This window comes from Rousettus aegyptiacus, unplaced genomic scaffold (genome assembly GCF_014176215.1).
Source record: "Rousettus aegyptiacus isolate mRouAeg1 unplaced genomic scaffold, mRouAeg1.p scaffold_m13_p_12, whole genome shotgun sequence".
Lineage (NCBI taxonomy): Eukaryota > Metazoa > Chordata > Mammalia > Chiroptera > Pteropodidae > Rousettus > Rousettus aegyptiacus.
In genome coordinates, this window is record NW_023416287.1 from 19459036 (window position 1) to 19477346 (window position 18311).

Sequence of the window (18311 nt, forward strand, 5' to 3'; positions counted from 1 at the left end):
TGCCTATCCTAGGGTTGCCATGACAATTAAACGAGATGAAATATGTTAAGCAATTAGCATATGTGCTTGACATATGTGAGTATTCTATAATTTACTATCATCATCATCATCATCATCATCATCATCATCATCGTCATCATCATCATTACTTTCGCATGAGGTGTTTTCAGCTGTTTTCCACCTTCCTCAGATTTTATACCATTTCACTATCAATATTGTGTACCTAGATTTTGGCAACTATTTACACCTTGTTTACAACAAGAAAATACAGATTTTCTGTTGTTTCTTTACCAAAAACAAACAAACAAACCTCCAAACCCCCGAAAATGGATCCTCTTTAATGCTTTTAGCAGAACGAAGGCAAGTATGGGGACATTTTAACCTCACTGGGAAGTTTTTATTTTCACTGGAATAGAGTTGTTTTTGTTTTTGTTTTAGGTGAGCCAACCCTTGGTTGACCTCACAGATTGTAAGGATCTTATCAGCTTACAATCCCTTACTTTTTAATTTTTTATTCCTACAACACCTGGTCTCCCTAGGTGGTCTCTCATCCAAGTACTAATGAGGCCCGACCCTTCTTAGCTTTCGAGATCAGATGGGATCAGGCTTGTTCAGGGTAGTGTGACCAGAGACTGGAATAGAGTTTCGTTGACACATTCTACTACAACTATACATGTGTTATACCTTGTCATAAATGCATAAGAGGTTTCAACAGAGGTTTTACTTTAAGACATGTTTGCAGATGTCTCTGTTTTGGCTCTGTTCCTTTCCCACCCAATTTCCCCACAGATGTCAATGTCCAGTGTTAGGCTTATGGCCTCTATACATCAAAGTGGAGTACATCTTTACCAAGAGGAGCTTTCATTCATTCCCAGAGGGAAAGTAGCTGATGGGCATTTTGTTTTTGCTGCTTTCCCTCTTAGCACCTTCTGCTACTTTGCCGTCTACCGATTATACACTACTGCTATTGGGCATCCCCTTCTGCAAGTGCAACAGATTGGCTCCATATCTGTCTGCAGGTGTGACTATGGTAGCATTTTGATTCAGCCAGACTGAGAGTCACATGGAGGAGATCTTGTTTTGCCTGAGATGGAGAGAAGGGTCATGTCAACGAATTCACATTGAAAGTTGAGTCATAAGGCTGTGGCCATGACTACCAGCCCCGCCCCCCCGCCCCCCCGCCCCCGCTTATGAGCACTCAGAAAATGCTTTTCACCCTTACAACAACCCATCATCATTGTCATCAGCAGCAGTTCACCAGCATTACCTGCACCCCCATTTGGAGATGAAGAAACTGTGGCTCAGAGTGGTTAGGTTGCTCCTCTATAAACGTGACAGGGCTTGGATTCTAGCCCAGATGTGCCTGAAACTAGAGCCTTGACTGGACATGCCATTTACCTTCTTTTCCCCTGAGATTCTCAAGGGCTCGGGCATGTACATCTTTGTCTCCACCCAGTGTGCCATAAATGTTGTACAAGTGAATGAATGCGTGAATGAATGGGCCAGCTTCTCTGAATCTGTTTCTCTCTTTGTCAGATAAGCTAACAGCTCTTTGCCTGCTTCTCCTACATGGAGGTTATGAGAATCAGATAAGACAGTGGCTCTGAGGGTGTGAAGTAACAGACAGCCATACGTAAGGCAGGGAGTTTTCTCCATCTTCAGTTCTGATTTCCAACCATTTTGAAAATGGTATCGGGCAGTGACATGGGCTCCCTCGGGGCAGTCGGTTTGGACACCTTTGGATTAATCCCCTGACTTCCCAAGATAAACAGACATTGGATTTCCTCCACCCCTACCCAAGCTATGGGGGTCTGTAGCTTTGTAGCTCTGGCATAATCTCTTTTCTCTTAATAATGTATGATATAATTCACATCACATCACTCTCTTAACATTCACCAATGATTCACCATTGTACTGAGAATAAAACATTTATTTTTTGCCCTGGCTCTGGAGGCCCCTTTGTGATTGATTAGATTCCTCCCTGTCTCCCTATCCTCGTTCCCCAATACTTCTTGCTAATCTCTTTAGCTGCACTGACTTTCTTTCAGTATCTTGGATATATTTACCTTGTTCCACTCTCAGGACCTTTGCACATTCTGTTCTTACTGCCTGGGTTCTTTTCCTCTACATTTTGCCTAACTCACTCATCCTGCAGGTCTCAGCTCCAATATCACCCCTGAGAGCCTTCCCTGGCACCTCATCTAACTCAGGCGGTGTTAGTCTATTATCTAGGGACCTCCAGGTAGGTTTCTTTGGCAGGGTGGGGGGGGGGCGGTGGGAGAGGGGCGGGGGGTTGGGCAGGGGCTTCCTTGGAATTGTAGTTGTGTGTCCTTTTGTTCGTTGATTTGTTTAATGTCATCTCCCTCATAAGCTTCATTGAGGGCAGAATCCATTCTTTGTGTTCAGCTTTGTGTTTGCTCATATGGTACAGAGTATGTGCTAGATATATGTTTATTGAATAAATGAGAACATTTACTCCTAATGATAAGAGTCAACCATGTTCACCATAAAAAGTTTGGAAAAGATATTAAGAAAATAAAAATCATATCATCTGCAATCCTATATCTGTGATTTGACAATTATAGCCAGCATTTTGAGTTAATTTATTTTATGTAATATTCAAGTCTGGGATCATATTCTAAATAATCTTATAATATGAATTTGCCTATAACACCAAATGCTCTTTTAAAATGTGATTTTAATGGCTGTGTGATATTTCTCATTAAGAATTTGTTGTTAAAAAAAATCCTCTATTGTTGGACATTTCAGTTGCTCCCAAATTTTTACCATATAACCAATAATGTGGTAACCAGTCTTGCCCTTACATCTTTGTCTTCATGTCTGATTACTTCTTAGGAAATTCTCAGAAATGGTAATTCATTATATACATTTTCAAAGAATATGAATATTTCAAGATTCATGATCCATGTGAGATCTGGCTTGTTCTTTCCAACCTCAAGCATTTGGAGCTCTGGTAGCGGAAAGTGAGTGTCAATTAGAGAAATATCTGAATTATAAATTTACTCTGGAAAGAAGAGCAGTTTGACTCCATGCAACATCTCAAAGTAGGTTTTGTTTGTTTTAAGGCATTACATAGAAGAACGCTCTACTCTAATAAACAGATAAGGGTTATTTCTCCTAGACTATATCTTTATGCAGATGGAAAATCTGAAGTCCTCGGCCCCTGCCTCTCTTCTTGTTTCTAGCAATGTTGTGTCCTCAGATGTCAATTGGGCCTGGAATAGTGGTGATGAATGAGTTTGATCATCCATTACTTTTCCTTCCTTCCTTCCTTCCTTCCTTCCTTCCTTCCTTCCTTCCTTCCTTCCACCCATCCATTTATTTATGTATTCCTCAGATAATAAATACCCTGTTAAGTGTACTATCTATATACCACTAGGCACCAGGAATGTCGTTGGGAAGCCATGATCTCTTCCTTCTTAACTTGTAGTCAGAGAGAAGGTCAGGTGAGTAAACCATCTATTCAATAAAATAATAAGCTGCGCTAGGTGCGTTGAGAGAAATGAAGGGTTGAGATGTGAGTAGTGGAGGACCTCTTAGACAAGGTGATTTCTAAGTTTACTTAAGGATGAGAGGAAACTCTCCATGTGGGGTCAGGGGAAGAGGGAGAGGGAAAGGCTTGTTCATGCCTGCTGCCTGCAGTAGGGAAGAACTGTGGTGTGAGCAACTCAGCAGGCCACTGTGATTGAGCAGGGAGGGGGAGGAGAGAGCAGGGGTGAGGGTGGAAGGGAGAGTAGTCTGGGCCAGGTTAGGTAGAGCCTTGTGGGCCATGGTAAAGACAGTGGATTTTCTTCTAAGTTGGTTGGAAAGCTTTAACCAGTAAGTGATGATTTGGTTTAAGTTTTGAAAAGGCCATTCTGGCTACTGTGTAGAGTTTAGATTGGAGAGGCAGAGTGGAAACAAAAAGACTTGCTGATGAATCTGAGAGCGATTTAGAATGTAGGATGACAGGAGCAGTCTAGGCATTGGACTAGGTGTGGAGGAATCAGAGACCTCCCATATTTTTGGCCTGGACCACTAGGGGGTGGTGGTGCCTTTTTGTGGATGCAGAAGAATGAGAGCTGTTTATGTTCTCTCTTGTAGGCCTCTCTCTTTCTTCTAATGAATTCTTCCCCTTTCTTTAGGTTATCATCCCAGCTGTCAAAACGCATCTGTCCTGTGTTCACTTCCCTCTGCACTCTGCTCCTTGATTCTTGATGGCTCACACACTGCGGGTCTCGATGCTTTAACTCCATGGAGCACAGAGCTTCCTCAGAGGTGCTTGCTTTGGGGTTAGAAGGTGGAGCCAGGAGCGGCCAAACTCCAGGCCTCAGCCTCATTCTAACCAGAGCAGCTTTCTTGTCATCCGTTTTAAGTATCAGGTTTGTTTGTAAGCTTTTACTTGAAGAAGTGGATAGTTGGCCTTGAAAAATTTGAAAACCACTTCTTAAAAGGTGTATTTCCTTAAGACATCTTTTAAGAGCGATGCCAGTAGGGAAGACTTTAGGTCACTAGAACAGGTAAGTGGGACAGGTATTTTGTGCTGTTTGCTCCCCAGCTGAACTTATAGGCCTATGGGTGAGAGTGGGGTGCCAGAGAGGCCCTGTGGGGTAGAGGGAAGAGGAGGGTGGTCTTTAGAGCCAGGGTCCTGATTCCCAGCATCAGAAACGGTGTGGGTTACCCAATTTGGCAAACGGGAGTAATCACACACCCTATCAGTCACCACCCAATGTTACTGCAAGGATCTACTGGGATAATAAATGTGAGTGCCTGCAGAGGGTAAAGTGAATTGCACCTGTAAAATCCATGGGACAGGAATGAGGGGCTGTCATGGCTGGAGAGAGAGGCTCTCTCACATCTGGACAGGTCTGAGGAGTAAGCCAAAGTCCTGAGGAAGACTGTATTTAGTCATTTTTTCCTCAGTATCTCCCCTGCGCCAGGTACTGTGCTCACACACATGTGGGAAAAATCTGGGCATGGGGTAGGATTCAGTTCACCTCTGGGAAAGTGTCTCCCACCTTCCACCTTATCTTAGTTGTGTCTCATATACACACCAAGGGTCAGGAGACTTTGCAGGGCCAAAGTGCAGGCCAGTCCTGCCCTCCAGCCTGAGACCTCTGCAGGGCTGCCTGTTGGGAGCATTTTTTCAAGGCTGGGCTTGTGGTTCATATTTGTAAAACAGGTTGGGAGTCAAATAAAGAACCCACAGCGTGGTTTGCTCTGGGCTCCAAGTTCCTACTACAAACAGGGACTATGCATCAGAGCCTGAGGGTCCCTCCGTGGTTTGGGCTGCACGGTGGAGAACTGGCCTCCAGACAGGCCTTGTGCACAACTCTGGTTTCCAGAGTCCAGCTGGGGTTACTCGGGGAACCAACCGGAGTTTACTCCCAAGACAAAGACCCTCACAAGCCTCCATTCCGCTTGTGGTGGGCAATCCAGGAACTTTGGCAATCCAAAGTTTCTCTTCATTGGCTTTTTCTGGGGCCAGGCCTAACTTGCTGTGAGATTTGGCAGGTGCCCTGGTGTGGGAGGGGGCATCTGTCTGCTTTGACATCTCTCCGTGTTTGGCAGCCATGGAACTATTTCCATTTCTGACAACAAAGCCCTCTGGTGCCTGGCCTTTCTCTGCTCTCTGCCCTGCCCAGGCCACATGGGACTGGGACATTGGTGGGTTAGGATGCTCCTGGCTCTCTCCCTCGAAGGCACTACTGCTCAGGGGCACATGAAAATCACTCTGCTGTCTTTCACACCTTTCAGGCCAGGAGAACTCTGAGGTGCGTCTGTATCACCATCACCTACCTAGACCCAGCTCTTCTCTTGGGGGCTTGGCTGCTTCCCTTGGCCACTGTCCTTTATGCTCAGGGCCTCCCAAATATCTCTGGACTCTGTGGTCTCCCCTTTCTTAGGAACTCTAACACTTCTCTTTTCTGCTTCTTTTCTTCCTCTTCATCAGGGAATCTTTCCTGTGTGTGCAGATTTTCCATGTGTCCTTTCTATACCCCATTCTCTCAGGGCCTGGACTTTTGAAACTCAGGTGTTTCTCCATTTTCTGAGAAACCTCCCTTCTCTGAGACACTGAACACTGAATTCAGAATACTTCTCTGAGGGGCCAGGAGAAAACAGGAACTGTCGGGGAGAAAAACCCCTCCTTTGAACATTTTAAGATGGCCTTACCACCTCCCACAACCCTTTAGCAAACCCAAACCATATTTTCTCAAGCAAAAGTCATCTTTATTGCAGCTGAGATTTCCCATTGTGACTGTAGGTATTCTTGGACTTTCAAGGGTCTGAGGCACTTGTGGCTGAGAGGAGGGACACTTGGTAAGAACCTTTTCCTCTGCCGTGGGCAGCAGCATGTAATCCTGTAGATAGAAGCAGAGAGACGCCTCCTATTCATCCTTTTGGCCTATAAAGCTGGCTCTCCTTGAGGCTGCTCTTGCTGCTGCCAAGAGGGGCCATGTGAGTCCTAAGGACACACCATCCCCTGGTGGCAGAAAAGCAGTCAGGGATAGACTGGACAAGGGGATAGAGTGGAGGGGATAGAGCAGAAGTGTTTCTGAGGGAAAGAACAAACCAGTCTTTGGGGTTCTTCCTGATAGCCTACATATCAACGGGCCTCCAACATTTCTGATACATTGGGGTTCATCTTGCATGGGTCACCTTGAGGTGTGCCTCTCACCTAGCTAGAGCCATCCATATGCTCCCATCCACAATGCTCAAACCTCTGCCGGAATCCATATGCTCCTGCACCTTCTTTCCCACCAGAATGGGAATTTCTAGAGTGTTCAGGGACCTGGTCATCTCTGTCCCAGCATCGCCCAGCACAGGGCCAGGTGCAAAGCAGTCAGTGACATATATTGACTGAATGGATGAGTGGTAGCGCATGAGTGAGTGAGCGAGTGATCAGGCAGCCATGTAAGGATGTGCAGATTGTGCGCTGCCCAACTTCAGGTGGTGTCATTCATGTCCACGACTGTATGAGCGGTATACTCTGGAGCTGTGTGATATAAAACCTGCACAGCAGTTCGAGCCAGCCTAGAGTGAATCACTGAGTGAGCCCATGAGCCCACCCACTCTCTTTCCCTTCGCCTCTACCGGTCTGGTTGTGAGACAGCTGCTGGGGCTGTGCCCTGACTTTGATTATTTTTGGCATTCAGAGTTATTGAGGGCCCTCTGCCTTCCCTGGGCCCATCTTGCCACGACTAGTGTTATCATTTCTTCAGCAGCTCCAGCCCCTATGTCATCTGTAGGAGTGGGGCTGGGTGAAGTCAGTGGTCTGAACAGTTTCTTGTGTTTATGAGGGGAACGCTCGCTTCCAGCTCTTGGGGAGAAAACTATCTTTATAACCATTTTATAGACAGAGACAACAGGCTGTGGGAAGGGCAGTGGCTTGCCGGAGGTGAGACAGCCAGGAGGTTCTGTCTGAGTCTCTCTGCCTTGCCCTGAAGTCTCTTCCTGAGCTGCTTTTTAAGAGTGGAATCTTTTTAAGGTGGGAAGCAAAGAAATGAAGGGCATCCCTAAGCTCTTCCCTTCCCACCGATCCCCCATCAGCCTCTTCTCAGGGTCGCCCAGCAGAAGGTAGGGAAGAGGGCCAAGGGGGCAGGGCGGCTCCAGGGGCAGATTCAGAGCCGGCAACCCCCTGCAGCACTTCGTGCTTCCTCTGCTGGTTTCCTTTTCCCTCTTGTCTCTGGTTGCATCTTACTTCCCTGGCATTTATACAGCCCAGCACTGGCTGTGATTCCCACCCTCTGGCTGTTCACAGATAGCAGGTGTTAGAGGCAACCCCAATCAGACGAACCCCAGTTGGAATCCCAACTCTGCTGCCCTGGGCAAGTTTCTCTGCCTCTCTTAGCCTTTGTTCCCTTGTCTGTAAAATGGGAAAAATACTAGCCTCAACTTCATGGAACTAATTGTGAAAATTGGCTGTGTAAAGCATTGAAGCTCTCAGTGAGCCTAGCGTCTGGCTCCCTGAGAGATTTAGGTAGCCCCTCCTTGGAGCCTCAGTTATCTCATCTGTAAATGGAGCATCACACCCAGGATGGCTGTGAGGAGATGATGAGATAAGGGAGGTGAAGGGCTTGCCACACGGAGTGCCTTCTCCACCCAGGCCTCAGCCTCTGCCTCAGCAGAATGGGTATAAGGCATCTCTAGGGTTCTAAGGCTGTCTTAGCTCTGACCTCCCACCTGAGTCTCCAAAACGTCTTTTCCTAGCATTTACCTCAGAGGGCTCCATTGGGGCCTGGTTGAAGGAGATGCCCTTGACATTGGGCAGCCAGAGGTCTTGTTCTCTGAGCAGCTCTGTGAGAGGGTTGGACAGGGGAGCTCAGTGTCCTGGTGGGCAGAGGTGTCTGTGGGTGCAGGGCAGGGGCAGTATGGGGCCAGGCCACCTGACCCCTGGCTGCTCCACTGCCCAGAATAGGCAAGGGACTGGGTGGGTCCTCCACTTCCCTTCCTCAGGGAGCGATGTCTCCATCCCCCATCAGGCACTCCCACTCCAGAAAGCCACGTCTCTACAAATGTCCACTCTTTTATTAAAAACCTATATTCAGGGGATTTCTTCTCAAATACATTCAGTAACAATGAACACCTTCTTAAAAGATACTCTTCTTGAAACCATTTGAAGCAATGTTCACTGTGTCGAAGTCTTCTTATGAATGTATTACTGAATTTTATCGTTAGAGGAAAATGGCTAAAAATGCTGTATATGCCTGGAAATGCTAAAATCTTGGCAGAAACAGAAAATGTCTCAGAAAGGGATTAGAAAGTTGCTTACTTCCCTGGCTACCAGTCTGAATAAATTAACTTTAAAACACTAGAAATTTGGTTATATTAATAAGACACTATTCATTGAGTATAACAAAGAAGGAAAATGTTCATGAATGTACTCAGTTATCAAGTGTATGAAAAATAGTCCTTAAAATGTTTTTGGTAAATTTGTAACTGTGGTAAACTTGAAGAGTTGGTCATTTTGCAAACTGAGTTTCAGTGAATTAACTACTAGGATGGTTGATTTTTGGCGAACTGAGCTTCTGAGATTTGATCTTGAGGGCCTGACCTGGGCGTCTTCTGCCTGTCCTCTACACTGACCAGCCCTCACCCCACCCCATCCATCTATCATCACTCTGGGCTCAGGGGAGGGTCTGATACCTCCTTGTTGGTCTAATGTGGTATTTGGCCCAGGTCTTCCACCTGACCTCTGACCTTTTTAAAAATCAAAACATAGTTGCTATATAATTAGTAAAGTACACGCAGTGATTTGACATTATATACTTTATAAAGTGATCACCATGATAAGTTCAGTAACCATCTGTTACTGTATGAAAATATTGACCATATTTCCTATGCTATAGCTTACTACCTGTGAATTATTTATTTTATAACTGGAAGTTTGTACCTCTGAACCCCCTTCGCCTTTTCCCCATATCCCTCTACCCCAGCCCCTCTGGCATCCACCAGTTTGTTCTCTGTATCTATAAGTCTGTTTCTGTTTTGTTTTTTTGTAATATTCCATGTACAAATGAAATCATCTGGTATTTGTCTTTCTGTATCTGACTTATTTCACTTAGCATAGCCGTTTGGGTCCATCCATGTTGATGCAAATGGCAATATTTCATTCTTTTTTATGAATGAGTAATATTCCGCACGCGCATGTGCGCACGCGCGCGCGCGTGTGTGTGTCTGTGTGAGTGTGTGTGTGCGCGCGCGCTGTATCTTCTTTATCCATTTGTCTACTGATGGACACCTAGGTTGTATCTTGGCTAATAATGCTGCAGTGAATGCGGGGGTACGTATGTATTTCCAGATTAGTGTTTTTGTTTTCTTTGGATAAATACCCAGAAGTGAAATTTCTGGGTTGTATGGTGGTTCTGTTTTGAATTTTTGAGGAACTGTCCTCTAATCTTGCAGAGGCCTCGTTACCAGCCTCCAGGCTTCCAGCCTCTGTACCCCCCTCATTTCAATTCTTTCTCTGTGTTGGGAGCAGATAACCCTGTCTGCAGCATAGGCTTTTGTGAGTCTCTTCTCTACCAATTCTCTCACCCTCAGGCTGTGCTTGCAGGAAGTTCTGTTTTTGCGAATGACTTGGAGCCTCAGGTTTCTGTCGGGGCAGCATGTCTAGGCAGCTTCCAAGCCACAGCCCAAGGTTGAGGCCAGAAGTGGCCTGCAGTTGCCTGGAGGGCTCAAATGGAAAACTGGAATCGTTCATTAAAAGTATGAAATTTATACTTTGGAAACCCGAAAGATCTGACAACATCAAGCCAGTGTCCTCACAGGGTGGGGCTGAGGGTGACCTTGAGAGGGGCCACATGCTCTCCAGTTTGCTACAGTCCCACCAGGCCAAGGATCAAGTTGCATTTTCATTGTACATCATTACAAGGGCAATGATATGTTTATCGTATAGTAAAGGGGGGCAAATATATGGTGATGGAAGGAAACTAGACTTTGAGTGGTGAGCACACAATGCAATATACAGATGATGTATTATAGAATTGTACACTTGAAGCTTATATAATGTATTAACCAATGTCACCCCAATACATTTAATTGGATTAAAAAAAGGAGTGACTTGGACCATGTGGGGTTTTCCTATGGCACCTTCTCTCTGCAAACTGATGCCCTGTGCCAGGATGGGTGAGCAGAGGTGGTGTGAATTCACAGATGAGGGTGAGTGGTGGCCAGTCCTAGGCCTTGGCCTGGGCTCGGGTGGGGTGGACCCAGCACCCTCCTCCCAAGCCTCTCTGGGCAGTGCCCCCACCCACCCAAATGTCCCAGGTTTTCATTTTATTTTACCCCTATACGTTAGGACCCGTCTGGCTTTCCCTGTTCCTGCCGGAGGATAGATTCTGTGGCTACATAGTTTGTCTTTGTAGGAGCCCCTGCCCCAATCTTAATATTCATTTATGTTGGTACTTATTTTCCCAGGAGTCTGCAACTCAGTTGCCTTCAAGGCTGAGCAGGCAATGTAAGGGAATGGAGGGGGTGGCTAGGGACAGACCTAGGGACTACAGACCTTATAACAATGATTGCCAGGTAAGAGGTCAGGCCAGGTGTGGCCAGATTTTTGTTTTAGAGAGAATTGGTGTTATGAATTGAATTGTGGTTCCCTCCTCCCCAATTGTTGAATTTCTAACCCTCAATACCTTAGAATGTGACCTTGTATGGAAATATGGTCATTGCAGATACAGTCGAGGTCATACTGGAGTAAGGTGGACCCCTAAACCAAATCTCTGGTGTTCTTATGAAAAAGGGAAATTGGACAGTGAGACAGACACATACCCAGGGAGGAGGTCATGTAAAGATGAAGGTAGAAATCGGGATGATGTTTCTACAGTAAAGATGAAGATAGAAGTCGGGATGATGTTTCTACAGGCAGAGGAACACCAAAGATCGCCAGCAAACCTGCAGAAGCTAGGGGAGAGGCCTGGAAAAGATTCTTGCTCATGGTCCTTTGAAGGAAGCAACCCTGTGGACACCTTGACCTCTGACTTCTAGTCTCCAGAAGTGTGACACAATACATTTCTGTTTAAGCCACCCAGTTTGTGGTACTTTGTTACGGCAGTCCTAGCAAACTAATACAATCAGAAAGCCTAGATTTGGATTAAAACCCTCTTGATTTTTAAAAGTTGGCAATTCACTAAAATATTTTTAAAAACACTACATAAGTTTGCGATACCCAGGTGCAGGCTGAATGTGGAGAGCTGGAGGGCTACCAGGCTGAGATCCCAGATTTAGACCTTTCTTCATTCCTTGGAAGATTTTAAGTGTCTTGGAGAGGTTTAAAAAAAAAATAAAAATGCACTTGCTAAGTATTTTCCAGGCTATAGAGAACCTTAAGTGCATTCCCATCCACCTAGTGCCCCACTTGATGGGTGAGAACATTGTGCCTGAGGGTTAAAGACCAGAGGCAGCCTCTACCTCCAACTCACCCGCCTGCCTGGCGCAGCTCCCTTTGCAGTGGAAGGCTCCTCCCTGAGGGCAGGTCCCTGACAAGCAACAGGTGAAGCCCACTGCTCTTCTTGGAGAGGCCTTTTCTTACGAAGGGCAGGTGGTCCAGGATGGCGACACCCTCACTTGCGGTGCTTGTCACAGGTGTCCTGGCTACGTGGTCCGGAACGTGTTGTTTAGAGAACAAGTCGGTAATGTCTGAGGACACGATCTCCTCCTTGGTGTGGGGCTCACCCTTCAATCAATCATTCAACAAATGTCTACTAGCACCTGCTCTGAGTCAGCGAGTTGGACGGTCATTTAGCAACAAGTACTTATTAAGTGTTTACTTTCTTCTGAGCTCAGGAAATGGGAGAAATGTGTACATTCTAATGGGGGAGACAGACAACAATTAAGCACTCAGATAAGGAAGCACAGACATTTTTTGAAAGTGAATAAAATGGGAGTTGAGTTGGAGCATGACTAGATGAAGGTTTAGTTTAGATGGGGTGGTCAGGGAGAGCCTCTCTAGGAAGGAGGGATTTGAGTTGAGACCTGAATCAAGTGAAGAAACCCACTATTGCAGGATCTGAGGAGATAGCAGTATAGGCAGAAGAAACAGCACGTGCAAAGGCTCCGAGGTGGTTAATGAACCTGGTGAGTTTATGAAACAGATCAATGGTGCATGGGAGACAAAAAGGAACTCACAGCCAAACATTAGGGAGAAAGACAGACAAATAGACAGGAAAAGTATAATACACTTGGATAAGGCCATAGACAAGCCTTCACCAAAGGGCTGTGGGAGTCCAGAGGAAGGACTCCGTTTCCCTGGGGAAATTGAGAGAGATTCCCATCAGAGGGACCATTAGAGCTTTGCCTGAAAGAATGAGTCAGAATTCACCATGTTGAGAAGAAGGGAGAGAGCGCGGTAGGCAGAAGGAAGAGCACAAGCAAAGGAAAGAGGCTGGAAAGTCTACGGGGGTGGTCAAGGCAGGTGGTGGTAGAAGAGGCTTGAGATATAGGGCCTTGAATGCCAGGATGAAGAACCTGGAGGTTCTCCTTAGGGTAGTGGGGGCCAGGTCCGGGTGAAGGAAGGCAAATTCTGCTGCTGGTGATGGGGAGGCCAGAAGAGAAACTCTGAGCAGGGAGGTGATGCCATCCTCCACCCTTGCCTTTCCCTGAATTTCTGTCCCTCCCCACCCTGATCCACCCCTTTTACCTGTTCTCAGCTGCTCCTTGCTTATCTGCAGAAAGAGCAGGTGCTGGGCCTCTCCTTGGGCCTGGGGCAGCAGTCCCCAGCATAGCAGTGACCCCCAGAACAGTAGCATCCTCTGGCCAGGACCTGTGGACACAAAGCTGGAATCCCAGTGGCCAACTCTATGTCCTTGCGAGGGACCCATCGTCTAGTGCCTTCCATTTCTGCCTCTCCTGGAACCATCTTTCCAGCTTTCCTCCCCTCACGTCTCCCTCTAGCCCCAGATCCGCTAGTCCTTGAATGTAGCTTGCACTTCCCACTGCATCACATTCATGCTTTTGGAGTGTCCTTCCTCCTCGTATAGGCTGGCTTCACATCTGGGCTCTGCCACTTCCTGTGTGACCCTGAGCAAGTTACTTGACCTTTCTGGCTTCCGATGTCTTATCTGTAAAATGGGGATAGTCATAGTTGTTGTGAGGAATACATTCAACAATATGCACAAAGCACTTAGCAAGCAATGACCCTAATAGCTGTTAATGTGGCCGGGCTATGTTTAAAGATATAGTGCTCCCCTTTAACCATGGAGGTTTCTGGGATCTTGAGGATGGAGGGTCCTGGGGGAGGCACCATAGTGGCCAGGCTAGGTCTTGGGGGACTTGAAGCCATGGCTCTTTGTCAATTATTAGGGAAATATTTCAATATTTCAACTAGTACGTATGTATTGGTTCCTACCAACTGAACTCCAGCCTTGCCCAGGTGACCAAAAGAATGCAGTCAGGATCCTAGAGCTATAGGTGGGGAGCTCTTTGGGTGGGGAAAAGTGCACCACCAACTTTTCACAACCTCTGTAACTGCAAGGCAGAGACCAACTGGGATACAGACATCTCCAAGGTAGATGCTAGTGTGAGCAGGGCCCACTGAGGGCCCGCCACTGCCAAGATAGTAAATGCTTCCTCTGAGCAAGGACAGGAGACCCCCAAAGTGGCTCAGCCTACTCTGGAGTGCCAGAGAAAATCCTGGCATTGCCTGAATCAGCAACATTCAGTTGTTTTGCTGCTTGGTGGCACTGGAACTCAAAACAGTGATTAAACTGGTAAAAAAAAAAAAAAAGTTGTGTTTACATATGCAGATTTTGGACTGGGAAATTTGTACTCATGGCATTAGCTATTTGTATTTTATTTCCAGGCCGATTTAAAATTCATCCGCCATTCATCCAACCAGTGTTGAGTCAGTCCCTGTATCAGGCACATTTCTCAATCAGTTCACCTAAGTCAGGTCTCTCCTTCCTTCCTGCCCTTAGTCCTTCACACTGTCTTCCCATCCTCTCCATCTCTTGTCTCAAATCATCCACACCAGCTCTGACTTCTACTTGAGTCCTTGCTATGTGGCAGACACCATGCCAAGAGCTTTATAAGCTTTACCACATTGTTAAGTTCTCACCATAGTGGTCTAAGATCACTGATAGCAGGCCCATTTTACAGATGAAGCTCAGAGAAGAGAAATGGATTGCCCAAAGTCATACAGGTAGTAGGTAGCAGAGCCTGGATTTGAACCCAGATTGGCCTGGCACTAAGAATCTATGCACCACTTCACTGTATCATTGTAGGCACTCAAAAAACATTTGGGAGATGCCCTTGTTAGCCTCCTTGTCTTTACCTGTCTTAGAATAGGGCTTCTAAGAATCACACAACTTTCGTAACCTGAGCTCTGTTGCCCAGGTGGGAGGGTACATGGCAAGAAGTCCTTCTTGGCCGGGGCCTATGCTCAGAGGATCTTGTCAATGGAGGGAGGGTCCTCTTGGCACAGGGGCTTCTGGCCAAAACTGATAGGACCTGTCGCTGAGGCTCCATGGGGCAGGCTCTGGGCCCAGGCCAACATACCCCAAGGAGGAAGTGGGGGACCACTTCAGTTTTAGCGGTGGGCCTTTTCCTTTAGGAACAACTTCAGAGCTACAGAGGCAGGGCCTCCAGCTCTTGGGAGGGGGCTGAGGAGGCTCCTAAAACAGGATGTGCCACTCATAGAAACCCAGGGAATAAGGGTGTGTGATGGGGAGAGCAGGTGAGAGATAGAGGCAGGGCTGGATGGAGTCTGGTGACCACCTTGTGGTCATTCCCTGTGCCTTTTCCATATATATCATCCATGCCGTGCCTCTGTAGCCAGACAGGCCTGGGTTCAAATCTCCACCATCACTCAGTAACTGTGTAACTGTGGGCAAGTTACTTTCCCTTCTGAGCCTCAATTTTCCTGTCTGCAAAATGAGAATAATAAATCTACATATATCTTTTGGACATTGTGAAGATCATTGAGGTAACTTGCGTTGATATCAGCACAGGGCCTGACACATAGGAAGCATTCAAAAGAAGCTACTTATTTTAATTTTCATGTTACAGACGTGGAAACTGAGACTCAGAGAGGTCAAGTGATTTGCTCAAGATCACACAGCATGTCCGGAGCAAAACTGGATTTGAAATCAGTGCCCAGAGAGGGAACTGACTGGCTACTGCGTGAAAGGGAAGTTCAGTGTTACTGTGCAACACAGCTACAAATCCCGAGTCCTCAGTCCAAACTGCTGTGCAAAGGTCCTGTTGCGTGAGAATCCTGGCACCACCACTGTGAGTGAGCACAGCTGGCTGTATCAGCATGGGCTCCTTTGCTAACAATCCAGTGTGGTTATTCTGATGGCAAGCGTCTTCGTCTCTAGGTGGCTTTTAGATTTTCCACAGGATTCTCCCCAAAATTCATTCCTTTCCCTTTCACAACTCAGAGTTGTAGTTAGGGTAGGTTTTAAATTCTATTCCTCAGCGGGGCACACTAGGCAAAGCGGCTGATAGTGGAAGAGTGCGTTCAGCTCGCTTCTGACAGGATCATGTGGGTGGGAAATGTAAGGTCAATGTTAGCTGGTTCTGAAGTTTTGGGCTAATGTCAAAAGCAAATGGCTGATGTAAGTATGATTCAGCAGCATATTTTGGATGGGATGTACTTATTCTAGATAGAATCTCAGTCATTTTTGGTTGGAAGATGCTTTAAAAGTTGGCGGATCCCTCTCATTTCTGTTGGTTGGGCCCAATATTACTGCCAAATGTTATCCTCCTTCTGTCAGGGGCAGAGAAAGGCTCTGGGACTAATTTCCACATATGAGTCATTAGGGACTGGTGGGGATGTTGATGGAAGCTCAGAGATCTCCCTTTCCTTCCCAACTCTTGTCTCTCTAAATGGGACAGGAAGGAAGAATTTGGCTGGAGCCCAATGGATTTCATCTGTTTGCCTCATTGACTAATAATCCCTGCTGAGAGATTTCCCAGGGAGTCTCTTCGATGAAAGAGAAGCCCTGGGAAGGACACAGAGATAAGTACAAGACCTGGTACTGCCTCTCTCTGAGCCTCAGTTTAGTTTTTCTGTGAAATGGGAACATTAATCCCACAGTGCATAGCACTGTGCTGGGAAATGAGTAGCCCTCAGGGAAGAGCAGCTGTTCGTTCTCACTGTTATTTTGAGGAATAGGAAAACTGGGTCATTGTCCTGCTGTGGATTCAGGTGGGAAGCTGGGGCAAGTGGGTGAGGCTTGTGTTCCCATCATTTCACCAGCTGTGTGTCACTTGATCTGTCATCTGTAAGATAAAGACAATAGCAATTCCTGACAGGCAAGGTGGGTTACTGAGATATCATTTGGTGTTTTTTATTTGCTGCGACTGCTGAGACTCAGAGAGAAGCCCAGGAATGTGGTGGGGTCTGGGAGTTCTAGGTTGGGGGGAGGCTCCTGGTTCAGGGGTGCATAAATGGAAGTTGTGTTTCAGGGCTCAAATGGAAAGATGCTGGCACAGAAGACACCCTCTCTGTCATGGGAGGTGGAGACCCAAGGGGGGCACGATGAAGTTGCAGAGAGTGGTAGAAGGCAATGTAGGGTAATGGTTAGGGGCTACTTGGTCATTGTGTTGTCAGAGCCTCAGTTTCCTCATTTGTCAAGTGGGGATGCCATAGGCTGTGGGGAAGGCTAGATGAGACCCGGAGCACGGTACCTGCAGAGCGAGTGCTTATCTTGATTTGGGTTCCCCAGAAGGATTTGAGTGCAGGTAGCTGTTTTGGGAGGTGATCCCAGGAGACACGGGTGAGGGAGGGGGAAAGTGAGGGAAGGTGACAGTCAGTACAGGTGTGTTATCAAGCAAGTGACCTTGGGGGCACCTGAGGCTCAGTCTCACAGGGGTGTTGTGGGAGCCATTGTGGAGTTGTTTCCCTGCCTCCATGGTGTACGGAAGAGCGATTATTTATCTGTTAACCTCCAGGAAGCCCCAACGGTTGTGGGTAGTTGAAATCTGGGGGCCATGGCCATGGCTATTTGGGAGAAGTGTTCCAACTCGGCCGGGTGTAGGAGCCACTCATTTCTGACAGGATCATGTGGGCTGGGACAGAGATCCCTTGATCAGCACCAGATGGGACCCAAACCACAGGCTCTGCCTCACCTTCCAAGCTCCTCAGAAACCTTCCAACAGATCCTTATAACACCCTAGGGAGCCAGAAGACACCTACCCCAGATGAGATGGAGATAAGCTTTCTTGTCTCTCTTGTGAGTAGGAGTTCACACCCAGATTTAATATGATCTAGGAAAATAATGCAATGTGATGTGTGGGGTTGCAGACCACCAAATGTAGCTGGGAGTCAGGGGAGCCGCAGCACAGGGCCTAGACCTCAGCAACTGCCCAGTAAGTGTTAGCGGACCCTGGTGTAAGGGCCTTGTGCCGGGTCTTGTTCTGGCCCCTCTGTGTCCCTCTTGGCCTAGCCTAAGTCTTGTAGATAGAAGCTGCTTCCAGGCCGCCTTTCTAGGCTGTGAGCTGTTCTTATGCCTGTTTAGGCCCTTTCACCGAAATGCCCAGCTGTCCCTTCCTGCAATACCCCTTGTGTAACTGAAGGGTTCTATGTGCTGGGCTAGATCTAGAGTCTGGAGAACATGGGCCTTATGGTTTGTTCTGAACCTGCTGGCATCAGGGAGGCCAGGGAAACAATGGCAGCCATGGTGCTGTCCAAGCAGGAAGGGCTTTCAGTGATAAGGCCCAACATCCTGGAGGCCAGGTAATAATGATGACGATGACTTCACCCACAGGTGACACTGTGTCAAGAAACATTCTCTCTCATTTCATCTTCACTACAGCCCACCAAGGTGGGAACTGTGATTCTCCCCATTTTATAGAGAAGGAAAATG